The 24,276-nt window shown below is 46.0% G+C and overlaps 1 long non-coding RNA gene across 4 annotated transcripts in view; it reads right to left on the bottom strand.

Moving 5' to 3' along the window:
* LOC115090696 overlaps positions 1-23,942 on the bottom strand; it is a 381,113-nt gene extending 357,171 nt beyond the window's left edge. For 3 of the 4 annotated variants that reach the window (XR_003856470.1, XR_003856473.1, XR_003856472.1), the window contains exons 1-3: positions 23,839-23,942; positions 2,395-2,523; positions 1,455-1,599 (exon numbers count right to left, since the gene is read on the bottom strand). This is a non-coding gene — a long non-coding RNA (uncharacterized LOC115090696). Of the gene's footprint in view, positions 1-1,454; positions 1,617-2,394; positions 2,524-23,838 lie in introns of all 4 variants that reach the window. The other variant, XR_003856471.1, reaches the window with a different exon arrangement.
* Positions 23,943-24,276: the final 334 nt, after the last annotated feature.

Genomic DNA, 24,276 nt, shown 5'->3' with positions numbered 1-24,276 from the left:
CTAGTTTTATATTTAGGACACCATTCTGCAAAATACCTCAGCAGAATACCCACCAAATATCTTTATTGTTTATCTCTTCAAAACAAAATAGATATCTGAGTCATGTCAGAGGATATTTGGCTCTGTCAAGCAGAAAGTTATTCAATCATAATTTTTCACACACCTTTAAATTTTGTAGAATAGCAGTCTACTAGTATATATAGCTCTAAGAAAAAAATACTGCAATTTACAGTGACTTACATTTCGCATTGTCCTGTGACTATGCCCAAGTTTATTTTGTAATTTCCACATAGAAACAAAGTTGGGAGCTGCTGCTCTTCTTATTCATTATTGAGCAGATTTTTTTTAAGGGTTTAGAATCCTAAATTTGAGAGTTAAACATCTAAGGGCCTCATTTTCTAAAGTATCGCAGGCCTGCGATACTTTAGGAAATGAGGGGGGGCGGGCCTGCGCTAGCCGGCAGTGATCACACCGTCGCGGTGCGATCGCTGCCGGTTTCGCACCCAATAGCGCCACCATAGGAGGTGTAGCTATTGGGAGTGAAATAGGACGCGAAAAGGTCCTTACCTTTCCATCGTCCGCGGCGGCTTCGCAGAGTCAGCCCCGGTGCACCCCGACTCTTCCTCTTCCGGGGCCGACTCCGCCCCCATTTTGGTATCACACGCGAAAAGGGACATTTCGTGTGCGAAACGTCCCTTACCGCGTGCAATACGTGTAGAAAATAAGCCCCTTAAATTAGCTCCACTGAAAAATAAGTTCAGAGCTTAATTTAGGTGTCTATTTTTGCCTCCAGACCCTCTAACTTCTGCACCTTTAAGGGACCGACTCAGATGGGACATCACTCTGCTGTTAGAGGTGGGACCCTGAGCCAAAAGTGAGGGGGAGCAGACCCCCCCCCCCCCGGGGGCCTGCCGATTGTTGTTTCTGGACAAAGAACTACCATCACGAAACCCAGTCACACTCTAGTCATCCATTAAAGGTCGCTCTCCAACTCAAACCCTTCAGCTATTTTGTGCGTGTAAATTATCTCCAAGAGAAGTTACACACATGCCTTTTCCCATACACATAAAAATATATGCACAAAATGTATATGCGCATAATTTTGTGTATCAGTCATAACATTTTCTAAAGAGCCCTTTCTGTATATAAATCACTACTTTATCTGCAGATGTTCCTTTGAAAATTACCCTCCCTATGACTAGGTTATTACTAATAGTTACTGTTATAAGGAGGCAGTGAAATATAGTATTACATTTATTTAGATTTTTTTATTATTTTTTTTTTTTAATATTCCGCTTTTCACATTTTTTTTCTGCACTTCAAAGCGGATTACATTCAGTTACTGTAGGTATTTCCCTATCCCCAGAGGGCCTACAATAGTAGTTGTGCTATATATTATGGACATTTTAATTTCAAATATTACCATTTTCCTTTCTACAACCTAAAATACTTACTTGAAGATGATTTAACTGAACTTCGATTGCTGCTCCGTGATAGTGTTCTGCTCAGTGCAGAATGAGGTCTTTCAGCAAAGATGATTCCACGTGACTGAGGGCGCAAATCACTTAAATTCATTGCAGGCGACAACATATTCATTCCCTAAAATTAGAGACAGACTGTTGCAGTTCAGAAATAGTTTCTTGAATGTTTTTCTTCCATTAAATGAATAATTCAGTGTAATATAACAAGAGTCACTTTAGATCTTGGCATTCATCTACTACATCATATTTTGTTTCTTAATCTCTGAAGTTATCAGAGTTTCACTAACACAAAACCTCCCTTTTTCCTACTATAGAAGTTTATTGTCATCAGAAACCCTGAATACATTAGATCCAATATTGTCACAACTCAAGTTTCTCAGTTGCTGTGTTCATTTTATAAAAAGAGGGATGTACATAATGGTTTCTGTACAAATGTTTCTGTTTGCAAAAACTAGGAAACTATTGTACATCAGATTCACAGAACAAATGGGGCATTATTGTTTTTCTAAATGTGAAATATTAATTGGCTCACAAGCTGACACAATTTAGTATGTGAATTTCTTAAACACAAGAAAACTGAATAAATATGAAATGAAGAAAGCTGCTGTTAAGGGACGGGATCCTCTGATTGAGGTGCAAGGTTAGTATCATTTATAAATTATGGAATCATATAATAATATTAAATCTCCTGTTCCTCCGTATATTCCAGATGTACCCTTAAACTGTAAACTTGCAGCAACTATTATGGTTGTATGTACAACATCTTGAGAATTGTGGTCCTTTTATAGTGAATTAATATGTATAGCTGTTAAACAGCACAATCACTGTTGGTTCTGCAGCTCAATTGCAACAATAAATACTGTGGCACAGGAAATTCTTGTTCAAGTCTACTGACCATCCAGATTCCACTTACAGAGTGGGAGATGAAGAACTACCACTGCAGTTAACCAAGGCCAAAGAGCAACAATTATTAGTTCAATCTGCGAGGAAATTTCCTTTCAGCCCTCAGCCTACAAGAAGATCAAACTCACAGGTTCTCATTCTGGGGAAGAAAGGAAGGAGAAAAGGAGAGAAACAAAAAATATTAATCCAATAATATGATTCAAAGCTTAATACCACTTTGTTTACTGCTTATAAACTAAATAATGAATGAGCCAAATAAAGTGTTTTAGACAGAAAGGAGAAAAATGTTTGGGTAGCACCTGGTAAATGCTGAAAAGATTGGATAATTTCCTCACTTTATTTCTCTTTTATCTGTTATATGACAATGGAGCCAATATCATAAAGCCAGTGTTAAAAAACGTACACTAGAAATTAGCAGATACTTTATACCATACACACTGAATTTATTTATTTATTTATTTTTAACTTTTTTATACCGAAGTTCAGGTAATAGAATTACTTATCACTCCGGTTTACATTAAAACAGGTAGTAAACAATGACAACATATGTCTTACAATGAACAAGGGAGTGAACACTTGGATAATAAAACATAACATAAACTAGGAACAGTTGCAGTATGCACTATTAGAGCGAAACTAGCGCATGGAGAGGGAATTTGCTAATGGGGGGGGGAGGGGGAAGGAAGGTTGTTCGTGGAGGGGGGGAGGAAGGAGAAGGAACGGAGAAATTTCTTATTGATGAGTAAAAACATGAGCATAGGTTCTGGGCCGCCAACAGTATGAAACAGTCTATGGGAGCTGTGGAAGACTTAGTAAGTTAAGGGAATGCTTGACCGAACAGCCATGTCTTGAGTCTTTTTTGAACGTGTTGGGGCAATGTATCAGCCTTAGCTCCGGAGGAAGCAGATTCCACTGTTTGGGGGCCTGCTGTGGATAGAGCTCTTTTACTTAAAGATGTTTTCATGGGAGGTTGCATGTAGAGTTCCTCTTTGTGCTAATCTTTGTGGTCGGGAAGATGTGTGAAGCTGAAGAGGGATTCTGAGGTCCAGTGGAGTGTTGTTGAATATGGCTTTGTGGGTGATTTATAAAAGTTTAAAGAGGATTCGAGATTTGACTGGGAGCCAGTGGAGGCGTCTTTAGAATTGGTGTTATATGATCTCTTTTGTTGGATTTAGTGAGGACACCTTGCTGTAGCGTTTCTGTAACAGTTGAAGAGGCTTTAGGGTGTAGACTGGGAGTCCGGTAGCAGTGAATTACAGTAGTCCATTTTCGAGAAGATGATGGATTGTAACACTGACCTGAAATCGTGAAAATGAAGGAGGGGGGGTCGAAGCCTTTTTAGAACTTGGAGTTTGTAGTAGCACTCTTTAACCGTAGTGTTGATGAAATCAGAAAAGCTCAATTGGTTATCCATGACCACCCCAAGGTTTCTGACCCGTGGGAGAGAACTGGGAGCGGCTAAGGTGAGAGCTATCAATGGAAGGTGAGAGCTATTCAATGGAAGGGTGCCATCTTGAGTGATCAGGAGGAATTCTGTCTTGTCAGTGTTGAGTATCAGGTTACACAGGAGTTTGTTAATGGAGAGGAGGCAGGAGTTCCAAAAAGTACGGTCTTTTGTAGTGATTCGGTGATAGGAATAAGGATTTGGACGTCATCTGCATATAAGTAATGGGTTAACTTTAGATTGGAAAGGAGATGACAAAGCGGGAGAAGATAGATATTGAATAAAGTAGGGGATAGCGAAGAGCCTTGAGGGACCCCTAATGTGGAACTGAATGGTGGTGACTCTTTGCTATTGATCTTAACTTTGTAGTATCTGTTCTGGAGGAAAGATTTGAACCAGTTTAGAGCTTTGTTTTTGATGCCGATCTCGGATAGTCTTTCGATGAGATAATCATGGTTGACCGTGTCAAAGGCGGCCGAAAGATCAAGGAGGATGAGCAAGCAGGGATGTTTGTTTTCTAGATTCATGAGAATGTTGTCTGACAGAGATAAAATAAGAGTTTCGGTACTTGCGGGATTTGCGAAAGCCTAATTAAGCCGGGGAGAGGATGTTGTTATTTTCAAGGAATTCAGAGAGCTGTTTGTTGACTATTCTTTCCAGGATTTTGGGAATGATCGGAAGATTAGCAATCGGGCGGAAATTTGCTGGGTTATCTGTAGAGAGATTTGGTTTTTTTAATAAGGGTTTTAAGATGGCAAGTTTGAGGGGGTCAGGGACCAGGCCCTGTGTTAGAGAGGCGTTGATGATCTGGGTGATAGGCTTAGTGACGTCTTTAACGCAGGTTATGAGAAGGTTAGCTGGAATTGCATCAAGAGGGTGTGAGGATGGCTTGAGTTTTTTTAAAAGGTTTTCAATCTCTAAAGAAGATGTAAGCTCGAAATCCTCTAAGCGGGCCGTTTGTGGCGAGGAGGCTGAGGAAAGTTGAGTATATATTGGGCTGAGTAGTAGATCAGGAGAGCATGAATGATGCTGGGTAGGAACTTTATTGCTTTGGAGGCGAGTAAGTTTGTTATTTTATTTTTGAAGTATGTGGCAAGTTCGGTAGCTTTAGTAGCAGCTTTGTCATCTGGGATCGTTGAAGAAGGTGGTTGGTGAGCGATGAGACCAGGGAAAAGAGGGCTTTTGGGTCGTGGATGAGTGTGATTGATTTTTGAGAGTAGAAGTCTCTTTTGTCTGAAGAATGTCGATCCTGTATTTGTGCATGAGTGATTTAAAGGCCGATAGGTTAGATGAGGAGGGGTTCTTTCGCCAATTCTGCTCCTTTTTTCTAAGTTCACGTTTCAAAGTTGTTAATTGTGGCGTGAACCATGTTTTTTATTTGTCATTGTTGTCACTGATGATTTTGGTTGTAAGCGGGCAGGTTGCATCGGCCACTTTGTTAGTGATTTTTATCCAAGAGGTCAGCGAAGTGTCGCATCCGAAGGGTCGATGTGGAATAACTCGGTGGATAGGTGAGAGCTGAGGGTTTCCTGGTTGCATAGCTTTCTGAATTGGACTGTGGATTTCTGTGTTACCGAGGGAGTTGAATGTAGGTATCGGAGGGAAGTAGAGATAAGCTTGTGGTCCAACCAAGGAATTGGCAGACAATCGATATGTGACGCTAGAGTAAAGCTCTGGTTGATGAAGATGAGATCTAGCGTGTGTCCTGCTTTATGGGTGGGTTCGTTGATTAGCTGTTTGAAACCCATGCAGCTGAGGGAGCTGAGGAAGGATTTGCAATTGGAGGAGCGAGGAGTGGCGTCCACGTGGAGATTGAAGTCTCCTAACAGAATGGTCGGTGAGTCAATGTTAATGTGTTTTACAATGTATTCTATTAAAGGTGAAGGGTCCGCATCAAGACGTCCAGGGGGGGCGTAAATAAGGCCTATTTGTAACTGAGAGGATTTGAAATTGAGAATTCTCTAAGGAAAGTGAGGAGATAGTTGAGTGTAACGACAAACCAAGTTTTTTATTGGCAGCGAGTAGCAGGCCTCCTCCTATGAATATGAATATCCTATGAATATGAGAATATCCTATGAATATGAGAATATATGAATATGAGAATATATGAATATCCTATGAATATGAGAATATCCTATGAATATGAGATGCAGAGCACATATGATTTTAAAAAGCTGCACAAACAGGTAAAAAATGCACTAAGTAATGCCGAAATAAAATTGCACTAAAAATATAAGGTGAAAGTGCGATTTAAAAATGTGTCTAAGGTTCTGGTATCTCAGGTACAGAGATCCTAAGTCCAAGAATATGTGGGAAATCCACTGTGTCTAAGAACCCCAGTCCCAGGACTCCCAAATCTGAGAGCCCAAACCCAAAGACTTAAGAGCTCTGGATCCTCAGATCCAAAAGCAGAGGGGCTGATGAAAACTCATAGACTGAAAGTCCCATGCCTGGAGACTTGATATCCTCAGATCTGAAAGGCCCAGACCAAGAAGCTTGGAATCAGAATCCCTGGATCAAGCCTTAGGATTCCCAAGACCAAAGACCAGGGACCCAGAGCCCCATACCCCAGACCTGAAAGCCCTGGATCCAGATCCAGAACTCCCAGACCCAAGACTTGCAGACCCAAGAGCCCCAATTCCAAATCCCTGGACCCAAGGACCTTGATCCTGAGGCCTTCAGAACCAGGATCCCTGAAACCAAGAACCTCCAGATACTTCAAACACAATGCAAGGACCCCTAGGAGCCCCCTCCCCCAGATTGTCCCCACCCAAGATAGGGATCCCCCCCTCCTGAGGATGGATCCCTCTGAGGTTAGATACCCCAAACACTGGACCTACCCTAGTAACCCCAAAGATACCCACCAAGGCCAAAGCACCCTCTCACCTTACTAACCCCAAACAAACTAACACTATACAGCACTCAAGATCCCTTACTCAAGAAACAACACACACAAGACAATCCACCCCCACCAAATATAAATATCCCTAATAAACAACACAGTCTTCTTAAGGACGCACACACCTAACACCCTTTCCCCCATCCCACCTCCATTATGCAACCCACTATCACACACAAGAAATTTATATGACTTGGTCGGCCTCAAGAAACACACATATGCGAGTATCATACTTAAGTATACGTAATTAACAGGCTTGTGGCCACACAAAAATCCTACTACAAGCTACAAAGAAATTTATATAGTTTCAACAGCCCAACTACCCTTCCACCACCCATTCATATCCCCCAACCCCCAACCACTCCCAGAACCAACAGATTTGCTCAGATTTCCACAGCCTGTCAAAAGCAACACCATCATACACAATATCATTAACACAGGCTCAGTAGCTGGGATCCCTGGTCCCAAGAGCCTCAGAGCCAGGTTCCCAGATCAATATCATGGACCTGGGACCCCCCAAGGAGATCTCCCAGACTGCCCCCCACTCAGATAGGGCCCACTTGAGGCTGGAAAGCCCCAGTCCCAGAGCTGGACCTATCCTAGCAATCCAAGGACAGATACCTCACCAAGGCAAACACATGTACTTTGTTTATTTATTATTTATTTATGTATTTATTTAATTCTTTTAATATACTGATTGCTCAAGAAAAGTCTTATTCGTACCGGTTACAGCAAAAACCAGGGGAGAAACCATAATTAACAGAATTGAAAGAAAGTTACAATGAACAGGGAGTACAATTCAGACAATTGAAAGAAAAGAATTAGATTAACATAATGCTTCTAAAAGTAATTTGAGATAGCAAAAAACAATTAATTAGCAGGAAGCTAATTTAACGGTTAAATTAACTAAGAGATTCGAACTTAACGGATTCCTTTAGATAAGTGGTAGGGGAGGCATCATATCGGGGAGACGACAAGGGCTAGAGATGGGGCAGTGGCAGGCAGGTTTATAGGCTCGAGGCGAGGAAGGAAGGTGATAAGAGGCTGTAAGAGTCATTGCTAGTTGTGGAGTGTCTCATCAGGGGAAGGCTTGAGAAAATAGCCAAGTTTTCAGTTTCTTTCTAAAGGAGAAAAGAGATTGTTCCTGGCATAGATCTGGGGTAGTGTGTTCCATAGATGTGGTCCCGCAGAGGACAGTGCTCGTTTTTGAAAGGAATTGTGGAAGAAGGATTTGTGGGGGGGGGGCCTGGAGAGTTCCTTTGTAAGCAGATCTAATCAGCCTGGTGGAAGTATGGAATTCGAGTGGGATTGTGAGTTGGAGTGAGGAATGATGGTAGATGGTTTTGTGGATGCAAACTTTATATAAATGCAAACTTTAGTCCTCTGCAGATCACTGAAAATTACCCTCAAAATTTACATGGGCTCAGTGACCCAACAAACCCACCACCTCCCACCATCCTACACATTAAATTTAGCTGGGCTCTGTGGTCTGACCAAACCCCATTTCCACCATCCTCAATTACATTTAAACACCTCTTACCACCATTCACTAACAGTACCCCCCTCTCTAGATCCCTCAAAAGACACCACGCAAACTCAAGACTCTTCCACCCACTAACCACACCCCTACTGAAATCCCCACAGCCACTAATTCTACCAGATTGCCACATCAAAATGTCCCAAACTTAAGACCCAGGACCAAATCCCGCCCACCAACAGAAGAACTTCCATCACGAAACCCAGTCACACTCTAGTCACCCATTAAAGGTCGCTCTCCAACTCAAACCCTCCAGACGGACTTCCTCAGAGGATGCACTTACTCCATCCCCTCAAGGTTTATCCTAGCAATTGTCATTTCTTCAACATCAGAGATAAGAGGAAGCTTGTCTCCCTCTTACTTCAATGATGCCAATCTTCAAAATGGTACCCAAGTGAGATGAGATCACACAATACTATGTCCTGAATGTAGTGGGGCACAGTATCACAATAGCTAAGCCAGTGCCATTTTGAAGATCACCATCACTGAGTAGAGTTTATGGGTAGGGGTTTGGTCACACTGCCAACCCCACATAATTTTCTTGACTGTTGGGAGTAGGCTTTTGGTCAGATTGTTGAGCAAGTGATTTTAATGTGTGTTGTGGATGGGTCAGAGAACCAGTGAAATTTTTATTGTTTGCAGGTGAGAGTGGGAGGTTTTTAGGTAGGTCCCAAGTCCTTGCAATATTTTTGTGTACTTGGGGCCCAGAAAGGGACTTGTGAGGGTTCAGGTCTCAGATCTGGTATCCCCAAGTCTGAGGATCTCCAGTCCAATGGCACTGGTTTTAGAGGTCAGGGGTCCAGGACTTCCTAACCCTAGATTTGGAAAGAACACTCCCGTCCCCCATTCTACTACACACACAGCTGCTATAGTTATATACCATACCTGTTAGCACAGGTTTAGTGCACTTTTTAAATTTGCAGTATTTAACCTGTAATTTAATAATAAGTTTAATGCATAAAATGAGCACTATTACTTCCTGTTTAAGAAACACCATTAAAACATTAGCAATTTAGTACTGTTTCTTAATACTCCATTTTAACTTCACCTTTAGATCAAGTAAAGTTTAAGAACATTTTTGTTATAATGGGAATCTATGGACAGAAAATTAAACAGGTGCCAAGTGAAGTTGGTGCATAATCATTGACCAGAGTCCCAGATCTTGGACTCTATGATCTGAGAGTGCCAGTCTAGGAATTCTGGGTCCAGGGCTCTGGACCTGAGGTTCTCAGATCTGGGATCTTTGTGCCAGAATTCTCAGATTCAGGATTCCGTATCTGAAGGATCTGGGGCTCTCAGGGCCTAGAGGCTGGGATTACTGCATTTGAGGCTGTCAGGTCTTGGGGTCCTGGGACTGAGATTCTTGAGTATGGTAGTGTCAGGGGCAAGGTTCTTGGCTGTGGTTCTCAGGTTCTAGGGTCTGGGGTTCTTGCAAGGCCAATGCAATGGTATTAGGCATCCCAGGCGAACCTTTAATCTTGGGCCCTTCTCTGTCGATTGTCAGCAGCTGTGGCACAGCATCCCTTCTCTGGCCTCACTCAGCATACATGCCTCACTCACCTCTCATCCTCTACCAAATCCTGCATCCCCCTCCCTTTGCCCTATCCATAGTGCTCAGTATCCCTTCTTTTTATCCCCTATCCATCATTCTTCTTCACCCCATCATCTTCTTTGTCCCCTTCATTCCCTGCTCAGCACACCAGCATCACCCTAATCCCTTTGCCCTCTTTTTGCAGTGCCTAGCATTATTTCTCCTTCAACCCCACTCTCATCTGACCAGCACCCTCCCTTCACAGTTCCACTAACCACCAAGCTTCCTCTCTGTTTCTACCCCCATCTACCCAGCATCCATTCCCTTCTCTCTTATGGTGCCATGCCTTAAAAGTCGATAGGTGACACCTGAGATTTTTGCTGCCCCCCCAAACAAATTTTAATGCCATAGGCGAGCACCTAGTATACCTAATGGAAAAGCCAGCTCTGGCTTCTTGCTTCCTGGTTTTGGGTTCCTAGCTCCTGCTTCCAGGATACTTAGGTCCAGGAGGTTCAGGGATAGAGCTCTGAGGTCCAGAGTTCTAGGTTCAGGGCTCTCAGAGCTGGGTGTCCCAACTAAGAGGCTCAGGTCCCAGGATCCCAGGTGTTGGTTCTTGGATCTTTTGATCTTGGAAGGTGCATACCAATTTAATTTAGTTCCTGATCAAACTTTTACACATATACTCCCATTGTGATAAAAATATACTTTAAAACCTTTATTTCATCTAAGAAGTTAAAAATTGAGCAATAAAAAACTGCTCTAAATTACATTCTTCTTAATGCCGATTTCTTTTTTAAATCAGAAGCAGGGTTTAATTTGTAGACAAAAAGGAAATGGAACTAAAGTGGAGGTGGCTGAGGAGGAAATGGGAGGAAGAAAGGGAGCAGGCCAGGGCGGATGTGAACTGTCTCTCTCCCCCAAACACACGCATATATGCAAACACATTCTTCACATTGAATTTTTGTTGGGGAGCTAAAATAGATTTACATGACCAGCTCTGCTCCACTTCATCAGGTCCCAAAAATAAAGTGGCTAAATGCCCGTTCTGGGTCATTTTGCCAGAATTAAACGCTGGGTAACAGATACAAAGAAAGAGTTGTATTAACACAAGTTTGAAACTTGGGAGCAGTAGTGCCAATCAAAGCCAGGGATGAAGTCTTAACTATTGGCACTGCTGCTCACAAGCTTCAAACTTGTGCTCATTCAACAACTTTTTATGTCAGTTCTTTACTCTGCAGTGTTTGCTTCAGGATCATACACCCCCTCCTCTTCCCTGCAGAATAGGAGGGCAGGGTGAGATTAGGGAACAGAGTGGCTGTTCTCATTTTCAAGCCGATTCAGTAAGAAATGCGGGAGAGCGGGAGCTCCGTGTTGAGTGCCTGCTCTCCCGATGCACGCCCAGGCACCTCTCATGGGCCCACTGATAGCCATGGGTTAGGAAAATGGATGCCGGTAAAATTGAGTGTCCATTTTGCTAACCGCATACCAGATTTTTTTTTTAAGTTTTGGTTCCTCTGACTTAATATCGCTAGGATATTAAGTCGGAGGGTGTACAGAAAAGCAGTATAGCATAAGGGGTAATAGATGCACGTCGAAAACGTGCAGCCAAACATATGCTAAACAGTGCACTCAGCCAAGTGCATCGTACTGTATCAGCCTGTTTGTCTGTCCTAGGCTTGATCCTTCTTCTCTTCTTCCCAGTAAGCTGCCTGGAAAGGAGGGACTGGAGCAGAGCAAACGTGCTGCTCTGCCTCTTGTCTACAAAAAAGTGGCGGAACTCTGTTCCAGGTCATTCCCCTACAAATTAAGATCTGATCAGAAGTCATGGCCTATCACTCAATGCACAATTAAACTCTGGAATTTGTTGCCAGAGGATGTGGTTAGTGCAGTTAGTAGTATAGCTGTGTTTAAAAAAGAATTGGATAAGTTCTTGGAGGAGAAGTCCATTACCTGCAGCTATTAATTAAGTTGACAGCCACTGCTATTACTAGCAACAGTAACATGGAATAGACAGTTTTTGGGTACTTGCTGGGTTCTTATGGCCTGGATTGGCCACTGTTGGAGACAGGATACTGGGCTTGATGGACCCTTGGTCTGACCCAGTATGGCATGTTCTTATGTTCTTAAGATGAACTTTCTTATCATAAAAATGCCTATCCGATATGCACATAAGCTTACCTAAACTAAGTGGAGGCATTTCTGGAGGTGGAGTTAGGAAGGGTTTGGATTTAAGTGCATATTTTTGAAAATTCAAACATATAATTGTACATTTTCCTGAAAATTTTATATACTCCAAATAGCAGTTATAAGCATGTTCAGTTAAATTTGGTAGGATAATTTTCAAGACAGGTTTATGTGAGATATTACAAAATTACCCTCTTAGCACTAATTAACTTATTTAATATGTTTTAGTGTACTTATACGTAAATGAATATACTTAGGAACGTTAAAGTACAAATTATTTGCTGGGAGTGTTGATGTAATCATTGTGACTGTGAATCTCTGTTATGATTTAATGTATTAGTATTATTTTGATATTATGATTATACTTCATCTGATGTCTTTGGTCAAAAGTTGATTAATTGTTTGGAAATAATTGGTTATTTCTACACGTAAACACTATTTTACTAGCCGATGTCCCTTTAAAAATTACTCTGTCCTTTAAATGTGCACTAATGGGCAACCTACTGATAGTGCACATTAGTACATCAGCCCGATGAGCCATATTTCTCCTATCATACCATTTTCAATCTTTATCCTGATAGTTTATTTTCCTTTAGCTAGACATGGTTTAATGGAACACAGTCCGCATTGATTTACCCAAGGCAAGTCTTGTTTCACAAATCTGCTTCATTTTTTTAAAGAGGTTAAAAAATATGGTGAGGATAAAGGTGAGCTAGTAGATGTAGTGTATTTGGATTTTCAGAAGGCATTTGACAAAGTGCCTCATGAAAGGCTTCTAAGGAAACTAAATTCATGGGATAGGAGGCAGTGTCCTTTCGTGGATTACAAACTGGTTGAAAGACAGGAATCAGAGAGTAGGATTAAATGGTCAATTTTCTCAGTGGAAAAGGGTAAAAAGTGGAGTGCCTCAGGGATCTGTACCTGGACCGGTGTTTTTCAATATATTTATAAATGATCTGGAAAGGGATACGACTAGTGAGGTAATAACATTTGCAGATGATCAAAATTGTTCAGAGTAGTTAAATCCGAAGCGGATCGTGATAATTTGCAGGAGGACCTTGCAAAACTGGAAGATTGGGCAAACAAATGGCAGATGAAATTTAATATGGACAAGTGCAAAGTGATGCATGTAGGGAAAAATAAAGGAAAATTAGTTCTTACCTGATAATTTTCGTTCCTGTAGTACCACGGATCAGTCCAGACACCTGGGTTGTGACTCCGCTCCGCACCAGCAGATGGAGACAGAGCAAAACTTGTCAGGCTTCCCTACATATAGTAAGGTGCCACCCACAGCCCCTCAGTCTTACATAATGTCAAAGCAAAACCTGCCAACCATACTAACTAACTAGACCACCCTAATTAGGGCCGATTCAACAAAAACCCTCAGCTGGACCAGAACATCCGGAACCAGAGGCCAACCAATTGAAACGAACTCAACATTAACAACTGAATCCACCGAGCGGACTCTCCGTTCTTCAGAAAACCAAATATTTCAGTATCGTCAACACAGCATACTCGGGCGGGATCCTGGACTGATCCGTGGTACTACAGGAACGAAAATTGTCAGGTAAGAACTAATTTTCCTTTCCCTGTACGTACCCAGATCAGTCCAGACACCGGGGATGTACCAGAGCCACTCAACTACGGGTGGGAACCAGAGAGTCCCGCTCGGAGAACTCTCTCGCCAAAACCCCCCCGAGTCTGTCGCCTGGACATCCACCCTATAATGTCTCATGAAAGTGTGCAACGACTTCCAAGTCGCCACTCTGCAAATTTCTTGAGGCGACACTTGAGAGGATTCCGCCCACGAAGCGGCGTGTGACCGCGTGGAATGAGCTCGAAGCCCCACCGGAACCGGTTTGCCTCGCAGAAGGTACGCCGAAGCAATAGCCTCCTTGAGCCACCGTGCAATCGTAGCTCTGGACGCTGCACCACCTCTTTTGTGACCAGCGTACAACACAAAGAGGTGATCCGAGATTCGGAAAGGGTTCGTAACCTCCAGATAACAGAGAAGGACCCTACGAACATCCAGCTTCCATAACTCTTGCGAACCTCGAGCCTCCGGAAAAGCAGGAAGCTCCACCGATTGATTTAAATGAAAGGCGGACACAACCTTCGATAAGAAGGAGGGAACTGTCCTTAAGGACACTCCTGAACCTGAGATCCGTAAGAATGGCTCCCTTCACAACAACGCCTGTAACTCCGAAACCCGTCTCGCCGAAGCTATCATGACAAGGAAAACCGTCTTAAGAGTAAGATCCTTTAGCGTAATTTGCTTTATTGGTTCAAATGGAGGCGAACACAAAGCGGAAGGAACCCAATTGAAGTTCCAGGACGGACAAGGATGACGCAATGGAGGACGTAAATGCTTGGCCCCCCCGAAGAAAACGAGCTATATCTGGGTGAAGGGCCAGAGACACCCCGTGCACCTTGCCCCTGAGACAACCGAGCGCCGCTACCTGGACCCGAAGGGTACTGCAGGACAGACCATTTGAGAGACCCGCCTGAAGAAAGGCAAGAACATCGGACATGGGAGCAAGCATAGTATCCACCTTGCGATCCCTACACCAGTTCTCAAAAACTGTCCACACCCGCACATAGGTCAAGGACATCGACTGCTTCCTGGATCTCAACAAGGTGGCCACCACCGCATCAGAATAGCCCTTTTTCAATAAGCGACGCCTCTCAAATGCCATGCCGCGAGACAGAAGTGATCCGCGTCCTCCAAACAAACGGGGCCTTGACGGAGAAGAGCCGTGGACCCCTGAAGCCGTAGAGGAGGTTCCTCCGCCAAGAGTAGTAGATCCTCAAACCAAGGCCTCCGTGGCTACTCTGGCGCCACCAGAATCACGTCCGCCGGATGCAACTCTATCCGTCGGAGGACCTTGCCGATCAGGGGCCAAGGAGGAAACACGTACAGCAACACGTCTGTTTGCCAAGGGAGCACTAGCGCATCGACTCCTTCGGCTCCTCGTTCTCGCCGCCGGCTGTAAAACCGCGGAGCCTTCGCATTCTGAGCGGTGGCCATCAGATCCATGTGTGACTGGCCCCATTTCCTGCAGATGAGCCGATACGCTTCCTCCGCCAATTCCCATTCTCCGGGATCCAGATGATGGCGACTGAGGAAGTCTGCCTGGACGTTGTCCACTCCGGCGATGTGCGACGCCGCGATGCTGCTGAGGTTCTGCTCCGCCCAGCACATCAAGCGGTGCGCCTCCTCCGCCACCAGCTGGCTCCTCGTCCCTCCTTGGCGGTTGATGTACGCCACTGTCGTCGCGTTGTCTGAAAACACCCTGACCGCCTTTCCCCGGATCAGCGGGAGAAAAGCGTGCAGCGCAAGCGTTACCGCCCTGGTTTCCAGGCGATTGATGGACCACCGTGACTGCGCTCTGGACCACAGTCCCTGTACCGAGCGTCCCAGACAGACCGCTCCCCAGCCAGAGAGACTTGCATCCTTCGTGACCACTGTCCAATCGGGCGTGAGCAGTGAAACTCCACACCTGAGATGGTCGGGATGTAGCCACCAGCGAAGACTGTCCCTCGCTTCGTCTGTAAGAGGAAGCGGGAGCTGGAACTCTTCCAACACCGGCTTCCAGCGGGAAAATAACGCCGACTGTAAAGGCCGTAGATGCGCAAACGCTCAGGGGACCAAAGCTAGTGTCGATGCCATAGAGCCCAAGACCATCAGGTAATCGCGCACCAGAGGCATTCGGAGGGCCAGTAAACGTCTCACCTGGCCCTGCAGCTTGCAGACCCGCTCCTCGGAGAGATAGACTTTGCCGTGTTTCGTGTCGAAAGGCGCCCCCAGATACTCCAAGGACTGAGAGGGAACCAAGCGACTCTTGGCTAGATTGACCTCCCATCCGAGGGAGCGCAAGAGCTGTAGGACTCTGTCGACCGCCTGCCGACATTGTATGGCGGACTTTGCCCGAATGAGCCAATCATCCAAGTAGGGGTGCACCAGCAACCCCTCCCTCCGGAGCTGGGCTGCCACCACTACCATTACCTTGGTAAAAGTACGGGGAGCGGTGGCCAGACCGAAGGGAAGAGCTCGGAATTGGTAATGCCTGCCTAGTACGCAAAATCTGAGGAACGTCTGATAAGATGGCTGAATGCCTATATGCAGATACGCTTCGGTGAGATCTAACGACGCGAGGAACTCGCCTGGTCGCACCGCGGCCACCACCGACCGGATCGTCTCCATTTTGAACCGAGGAATGCGAAGGCACCTGTTTACGCCTTTCAAGTCCAGGATTGGACGGAACGTGCCCTCTTTCTTTGGTACGATGAAGTAAATGGAGTACCGACCCTGTCGTTGCTGCCCTCGAGGCACGGGAATTATGGCCCCTAGGGCCTCCAGCCACCGGACAGTGTCCCTCACTGCTACGCGCTTGACTATCCCTTTGCACGGGGACACGAGAAACCTGTCGACTGGTACTCTTGCAAAATCTAAACTGTAACCGTGTCTTATCACGCTGAGGACCCATTGGTCCAACGTTATCTTGGCCCACTACTTGGCGAACAATGTTAACCGGGCTCCCACGTTTGGCACGCCCGATCGGTGCGGTCCCGAGGAATGGACCGACCTCATTTCATTGTGAGCTCTTGAACCCCGCTCCCGCCATGGGTCCACTCTGCCTGCCAAAGCGTTTCCCCCGAAAGGACGGAGTCTACGAGGAAGACCTGGTGGAGGAGGCAGGCCGGTAGGACGAACCAGACGATCTCTGCGGTTGCGATCTTCTAGGCCCCCGAAAGCGAGACCGATTGGAAAAGGACGAGCGAGCCTTAGGCCTGTCCTCCGGCAGCCGAAAAGCTTTGTTCTCACCGATGGACTGCATCAGGTCGTCCAACTGCTTGCCAAAGAGCAGCCTTCCCTTAAAGGGCAGCGCACCCAGGTGAGCCTTAGAAGAACCATCTGCCGCCCAGTTCCGCAGCCAGAGGAGACGGCGAGCAGACACCGCAGAGACCATGGCCCTGGCCAACGTGCACAGCAGATCATGCAGAGCATCCGCTCCATAGGCAATTACCGCTTCCAGCTGATCCGCCTGCGCCGATTCCTCTTCCGAGAGACCGGCATTAGCCTGAAGCACCTGTGCCCAGCATAGTCCGGCCCGCAGGGCAAAGTTACTACAGATCGCTGCACGGACCCCCAGAGCGGAAACTTCAAACACCTTCTTGAGCTGCATCTCCAGTTTTCTATCCTGGATATCCCTTAGCGCCATGGCCCCTGTGACTGGAATCGTCGATCTCTTCGTCACTGCTGACACCGCTGCGTCCACCTTGGGGAGGCGGAGGAGCTCCAGCGTGTCCTCCGGAAGCAGGTATAACTTGTCCATGGCCTTACTCACTTTCAGACCCAATTCCGGGGTATCCCACTCTCTGAAGAGGATATCCAAAGCCGAGAAATGGAAAGGAAAAGCTACTGCCGGACCCGAAACTCCCAACAGCACCGGGTCCATATTGGCTCCCTGCCTGGTCTCCACCGGCGGAGCCTCCACCCCCAGCTCCTGGAGAATGGCCGAAATAAGGGGCGCTAGTTCCTCCTTTTGAAACAACCGGACGACCTTCGGATCATCGCCATCACCTGCCGGAGTTCCCTTGCCAGCACCCGGTTGAGCCGGGCCCGCGGCATCCTGCTCGTCCGGCCCCCCCAGGGGCTCTGCCAGCTGGTCCCCGTCCTCCGAGCCCATGGACTCACTGTCTGTGTCCTGAGGGACGACCCTCACTGGGCGTTTCCCCCTCGGTGGGTCAGAAGGTCTTTTGGGCCCATCCGCAGCCTTCCTCTTCCAGGAAGTAGGGGTGCCCATCCGCAGCCTTCCTCTTCCAGGAAGAGGAAGGCTGCGGATGGGCCCAAGAGACCTTCTGACCCACCGAGGGGGAAACGCCCAGTGAGGGGCGTCCCTCAGGACACAGACAGTGAGTCCATGGGCTCGGAGGACGGGGACCAGCTGGCAGAGCCCCTGGGGGGGCCGGACGAGCAGGATGCCGCGGGCCCGGCTCAACCGGGTGCTGGCAAGGGAACTCCGGCAGGTGATGGCGATGATCCGAAGGTCGTCCGGTGTCTGCTCGGCCTATGCGCCGAGCCCCCCACTGCTTTCTCTTTTTTTCTGGACCGCTTGCATTTCAGGACTTTGTGCAAAAGAAGCGCAAAGTCCGCAGAAAAAGATGCCTTCGACCCTGATGACGTCATGTCTGCGCTATCCTCTTCCGGAGATGCGGCCCCCCCCCTGGGGGGGGCCCCCCCCCTCAGGTGGTCGCTGCTGTGGAAAAAGTGTAGGAGGCAGGCCGCCATTACCGGCAGCCCTCCGCGTGGCCGCCTGCACTGTCTCCAAAATGGCCGCCGTTCCCGCGCTAAGCGGGAACGGGTCCGAATTGCCTTCCCTTTGCTGGCCTTCCCGCGGCGGCGATCGCGCCGGCCGAGATCGGCCCCCCTGACCGACCCCGGACGACCCCTCGCCCCCAGGAACGCAGGAAGAGCAAACACCATTGCGCGACAAACGCGCATGCACCGAGCTGCACGCGTGGCAAGAAGAACCCTTCGGCATCCCCGAACGCGTCCCGCACCGAGAAGCAAACAAAAAAATTGAAATTTCGGCCGAAAAACCCCGACCGCAGTGGCAAACGCCTAAAAACGGAGAGCCGGCTCAGAAAAAACAGTCTATTTATTTATTTAGTTTTTGTATACTTGCGCTGTCCCTGGTCCTGATGCACTGCTCCAGCAGGGGTGAGTGAACCGGGCTCCCCGGTGTCACCCCCGACGCTGCTGCCTGCGACCGGCTGGGCCCTCGACCCTCAGCAGCGGCCTCAACCAGGGGGGGATGGTCCCCTCAGAACCTTCCAACCCACCTGGGAGGCTGCAGGACGAGGGAGACTGCTGCACCTTTGTCTTCTTCTGTAAATCTTTTTTTTTTTTTTTTTTTAAACCCTGAGACTGCCTACCAGACCTCAATCAAACAAACTAACCCCAGACTACAAACACCCAGGGATCACAGAGGCTGTGAGTGACCCTGCCCCATCTGCTGGAGACAGAGTAAGACTGAGGGGCTGTGGGTGGCACCTTACTATATGTAGGGAAGCCCGACAAGTTTTGCTCTGTCTCCATCTGCTGCTGCGGAGCGGAGTCACAACCCAGGTGTCTGGACTGATCCGGGTACGTACAGGGAACCCATGCTATAGTTACACAATGTTAGTTTCCATATTAGGAGCTATCATCCAGTAAAAAGATCTAGGCGTCATAGTGGATAATATATTGAAATCGTCGGCTCAGTGTGCTGCAGGAAGCAAAAAAAACAAACTGAATGTTAGGTATTATTAGGAAGGGAATGGTGAATAAAACGTAAAATGTCATAATGCCTCTGTATTGTTCCATTGTGAGACTGTACCTTGAGTACTCTTTACAATTCTGGTCGCTGTATCTCAAAAAAGATATAGTTGCGATGGAGAAGGTACAGAGAAGGGTGATTAAAATGATAAAGGAGATGGAACAGCTCCCCTATGAGGAAAGGCTAAAAAGATTAGGGCTGTTCAGCTTGGACAAGAGACGGCTGAGGGGGGGATATGATAGAGGTCTTAAAATCATGAGAGCTCTAGAACGGTAAATGTGAATTGGTTATATACTCTTTCGGTTAACAGAAGGACTAGGGGGCACTCCATGAAGTTAGCAAGTAGCACATTTAAAACTAATCGGAGAAAATTATTTTTCACTCAACATACAATTAAGCCCTGGAATTTGTTGCCAGAGGATGTGGTTAGTGCAGTTAGTGTAGATGGGTTTAAAAAAGGTTTGGATAAGTTCACGGAGAATCCATTAACTGTTATCAATCAAGTTGTCTTAGAGCAGTGGTTCTCAACCTTTTTTCTGTCGGGACACACCTGACAGATGGTTCTCACATGCGTGACACACTGACCCATGATCGTCACGGGGCTAGATGTAAAAGTACAGTTTGCATCCACGGGAACCCCCCTGACCCACAATAATGGATGTAAAGCAGAACTCACCCACCCTACAAAAAAGATATTCTGGTTCTGGTGTCATCTCAGTAACAGCAACTCAAACTCCTTCTACTTCCAGGCTCAATAGCCCTACTTATGAAAAGACAGCAGTTTACCACCAATGCATGTCCTCTTGAGAAAACACAACAAATAAGACTGATAAAACTCTTACATGCTAGTAAAATATTTCATCTCGGTAACAGACACAGAACCGACCTAACATACTCCCAGGATCTGTAGTAATGCACATAAACTAATCCGCACACATTTACACATATATTATGGAATACACTCAAATAGGAGCAACCCTATCTATGAAAAGGCAACACTATAAATATTAAATCAGGCCCTAAAAACCAATACACCTCTTATTAGGAAAACAGAACTAGCAAGCAGCTATAGATCCCCACACAGAAATAATTGTAAAACTATACTAATAAGCAGAATAAATGTTTCTAAACAGCTATGAACAGAATAAACTATTAAAAACTATTTAAAAATTCTCCAAACACCAATAAAATATTTCAAAAAAAGCAGACACATCACATAATATTAAATAATTAAAATGGCAGTCAATCAAGAAAATAAACTTAAAAAGCCACCTTTACTTACCCCCTCCAGCAGCTCTCCTACTCCTCTTCCATGCAGGCCGTAACACACAGCAGAAGCAGCAGTAGAGGCTAAGCTCTATACTCATGGTCCTCTTCCTTAATGCCCATGTCTCTCACACACACACACACCATACCAGTCATGCCCCCATGACCAGTGTCTGTCTCTCACACACTAATCATCTCCCAGTCTTTGACACACACACCAGTCACCTTCCTGAACAGTTTCTCTCATGCCATACACACACACACAGGCTTCCCACTCCCGTGTTCTACTTATATATAAGGGCTTCTCACTCTCATAATCATTTTCTCTGTCTCACACACACTCACCAGTCTCTCACTCCCATGCTTGTTCTCTCCACATGCACAGGCTTCTCATTCCCATAATCACTTTCTTTCTCTCACACACACACACACAGTCACCTGATCTCTCTCATGCATACACACACACAGGCCTCCCACTCCCATGTTCTTTCAGATATACAGGCTTCTCACTCCCATGCTGTGTCTCACACACACCCAGGTTTCTCACTCCCATGCTCACTCTTCACATGCACAGGCTTCTCATTCCCATAATCACTTTCTCTCTGTTACACACACATACATACACACACACATACATACACACACACACACACACACCAGTCTCTCTCTCATTTCCATGCTCGCTCTCCACTGCACAGGCTTCTCATTCCCTGAATCACATTCTTTCTCTCATATTCACACACACCAGTCTCTTTCTCTCACACACCCCGTCACCTTACCAACCAGTCTCTTGCTCTCATGCATGCACACACACACACAGGCTTCCCACTCCCATGCTCTTTCTCTCACATAATCAGGCTTCTCACTCCCATGCTTTTTTTCACACACACACACACCCCCTCCCCCAACAGCAGGCTTCTTACGTCCATGCTTTCTCACATACCCAGATTTCTCACTTCAATGCTTTTTCTCTCTCACACACACACATCAGTCACCTCCCTGACTGTCTCACACTCTCACATACACATCAGTCATCTCCTTGAGCAGTCACTTTCATTGTCTCTCACATATACACACACATCAGCTCTCTGACCAGTTTCTCTCACTCACACACATGCTCTCAATCACACGCAGGCTGACTGCTTCTTTCTCACTCACTTCCTCTTCCCCGCCCCTCCCCGAGCACAAATGTTAGCTGCAGCAGCCTCTTCCTCCAGCCCCCGCCAAGCCAAGAAAGTAGAATCCCATCGACCGAGGGAGGCTCCTGTGCTCTCTCCTTCTCGATACCGGCTGCTTCGATTGCCCGGGGGCGATGATGCTGCTACTGCCGCTGCTACTTTATCACGCGGCCACAGGCCAGCTCTTTCTCCTTCCCGCGCACCGCGTATCACTTCCTGTTCCGGGTCACGGGGGGGCACGGAAAGAAGAAAAGGCCCAGCCACAAGTTGCCACAGCTTCTTTTAGCGCCGCTGCCGTTCCCGCTGGCTTTGACGTGCCTGATAGCCCAGCGGCAACGGCAGCAGGAAGCAAGAGCTAGCGGGAGAGACTAGGAACACGCGACACAGCAGCGGTGCTTGGCGACACACTAGGGTGTCGCGACACACTGGTTGAGAACCGCTGTCTTAGATGAACAGCCACTGCTATTACTGGCATCAGTAGCATGGGATCTACTTAGTGTTTGGGTACTTGCCAGGTACTTGTAGCCTGGATTGGCCACTATTGGAAACAGGATGCTGGGCTTGATGGACCCTTGCTCTGACCCAGTATGGCAATTTCTTATGTTCTTATGACCACATCTATCTCGTCATTGTTTATTTATATATCAACCCTCAAATTGATGGGTATTACTAATTCATATATGCTAGATGCAAGTTCAGGGCAAAAGAGAGCTGAGAGTCAGTTTCATATGATCAGTGGACGTGAATGGGACAAAAGCAAGCAGAGATCACTCCTGCTCCCCAAGAGCTTTTCCACATCATCGGATGGGGCAGGCAGAGTTAATGGGACCTGGGGCGGGGAACTATGCTCAGTTCTCTATTTGGAGGAGACAGATTTTAGGACAACAAAGTGCTTGAAAAATGTTAGGGGACATGCTCCAGCTAATGGGGGGTGGGGGGGGGGGCACCTCCATCTGCAGAGGGGGGATGTCACCAGACCCACATCAGTCACTTGTTTACCACAGAGGGGGATCAGGCTTCACACTCAGGGGCAGGCTGGTCTTTTGTGTATCAGTAGCTAGAATGTACATTTATTATTTCCACCTGTAACATGCATGCATTACTGTGTCCAATAAAACCACCTAAATGCAGTATTTACTAAAGATTTAACATTCTTGGGTTAAATGGCATATTTTAGTGGGCATTTTTGAAATGCTTTAATAAATAGGTTACCTTGGTGAAATGTGGGGCTTATGTATGCTCTGCAATTTATATATAAGATCAATTCATAGTAAAACGGTAATGATGGGAAAAACAGACCAAATTTAAACTTAGACTGTAAGCCCTCTGGGGATAGGGAAATACCTACAGTACCTGAACGTAATCCGCTTTGAAGTTCCAAAAAGTGGAATATAAGAATCAGATAAAAAATAAAAACAAATGGTCCATCCATCTGCCCAGCAAGTTTCTTATGGTAGTAACTGCTGCTCTGTGCAGGTTACCCCCAACTTTCCATTTTCTACATAAAAAAAAAAAACTTGGTAGCCCCTTAGAACACTGCAAATGAATTGCTCAAATCATTCAAACTAAAATCTAGAATAGTTCAACTCTCTGGGAGGGTTTCTAATTAGCAGTCCACATGCATAACATTGAAATCAAAAGTTCATATTCAAATATTCAAAATCAAGCCTGCAAAACTAATGAAATAGTATTGAACACGGGATGAAGTTGAACATCTTTCTATCTACTTTCAACAGTATCAAAAGTTGTTTTAAAAAAAATGTGTGATATCGGGGTCTTTCCTCCTTTGCTACTAAGCGTTTACCAAAAGAACTCGGAGCTTCTAGTTCTATATGAGCTGGTGCCTCAGACCCTACCTTCTGGATATCATAATCATTTTTTTCGGACTCATTACTGTCTCCTCCTAAGTTGGTCTAAGACACGCACCCCGTGAACATTTAAAATATATATTTTACAGTTTCTCAGGTTGTGCACTCCTGAAATCGCAGCAAACTCTGCGCACTGCGTGCTTGCTGAAAGGATACCTACTCCGAAAAAGCCCTGCTGCTATGCTAACAGTACATGCCGAATCTATTAGAGACGCCGACTCTCACCGTCTTTTAGCCATTTGCACAGGTGTAGCTTCATTCACTAGCCCGAACTTCCAAGAAAATCACAAACTTCTCTCTCCCAGCACTTCTCTTCCACTATAGCTACTGTTTCAACAACACTGTTGCCGTAGCAACCAGTCTGGCTTTTGATTGGCCCCAGCAAGTGAAGTTTGCAGTAATGGCAGCTGTTATTGGAGCAGGTTGCCAGTGGTGTTAATGTTTGTAAACGCTTCCGACTCCTTTTGTTAACTCTTCCTCTGGTTTTATTTTGAAAAGTGAGGAATTGTCATTAGAAACACATTTCAGTCTTCATTATTCAAAATAATTAATGTTTTTAGTAGAATATAAAAAGATACCTTTAAGGCATGTCATAAAATGACAGATACAAGCCATCTACATGCCAAACTTTGAAAGCAGCAATAATGTGGAAGCCAATAGTAA

This window comes from Rhinatrema bivittatum, chromosome 4 (genome assembly GCF_901001135.1).
Source record: "Rhinatrema bivittatum chromosome 4, aRhiBiv1.1, whole genome shotgun sequence".
NCBI lineage: Eukaryota > Metazoa > Chordata > Amphibia > Gymnophiona > Rhinatrematidae > Rhinatrema > Rhinatrema bivittatum.
This window is presented reverse-complemented; position numbering and strand designations above follow the sequence as displayed.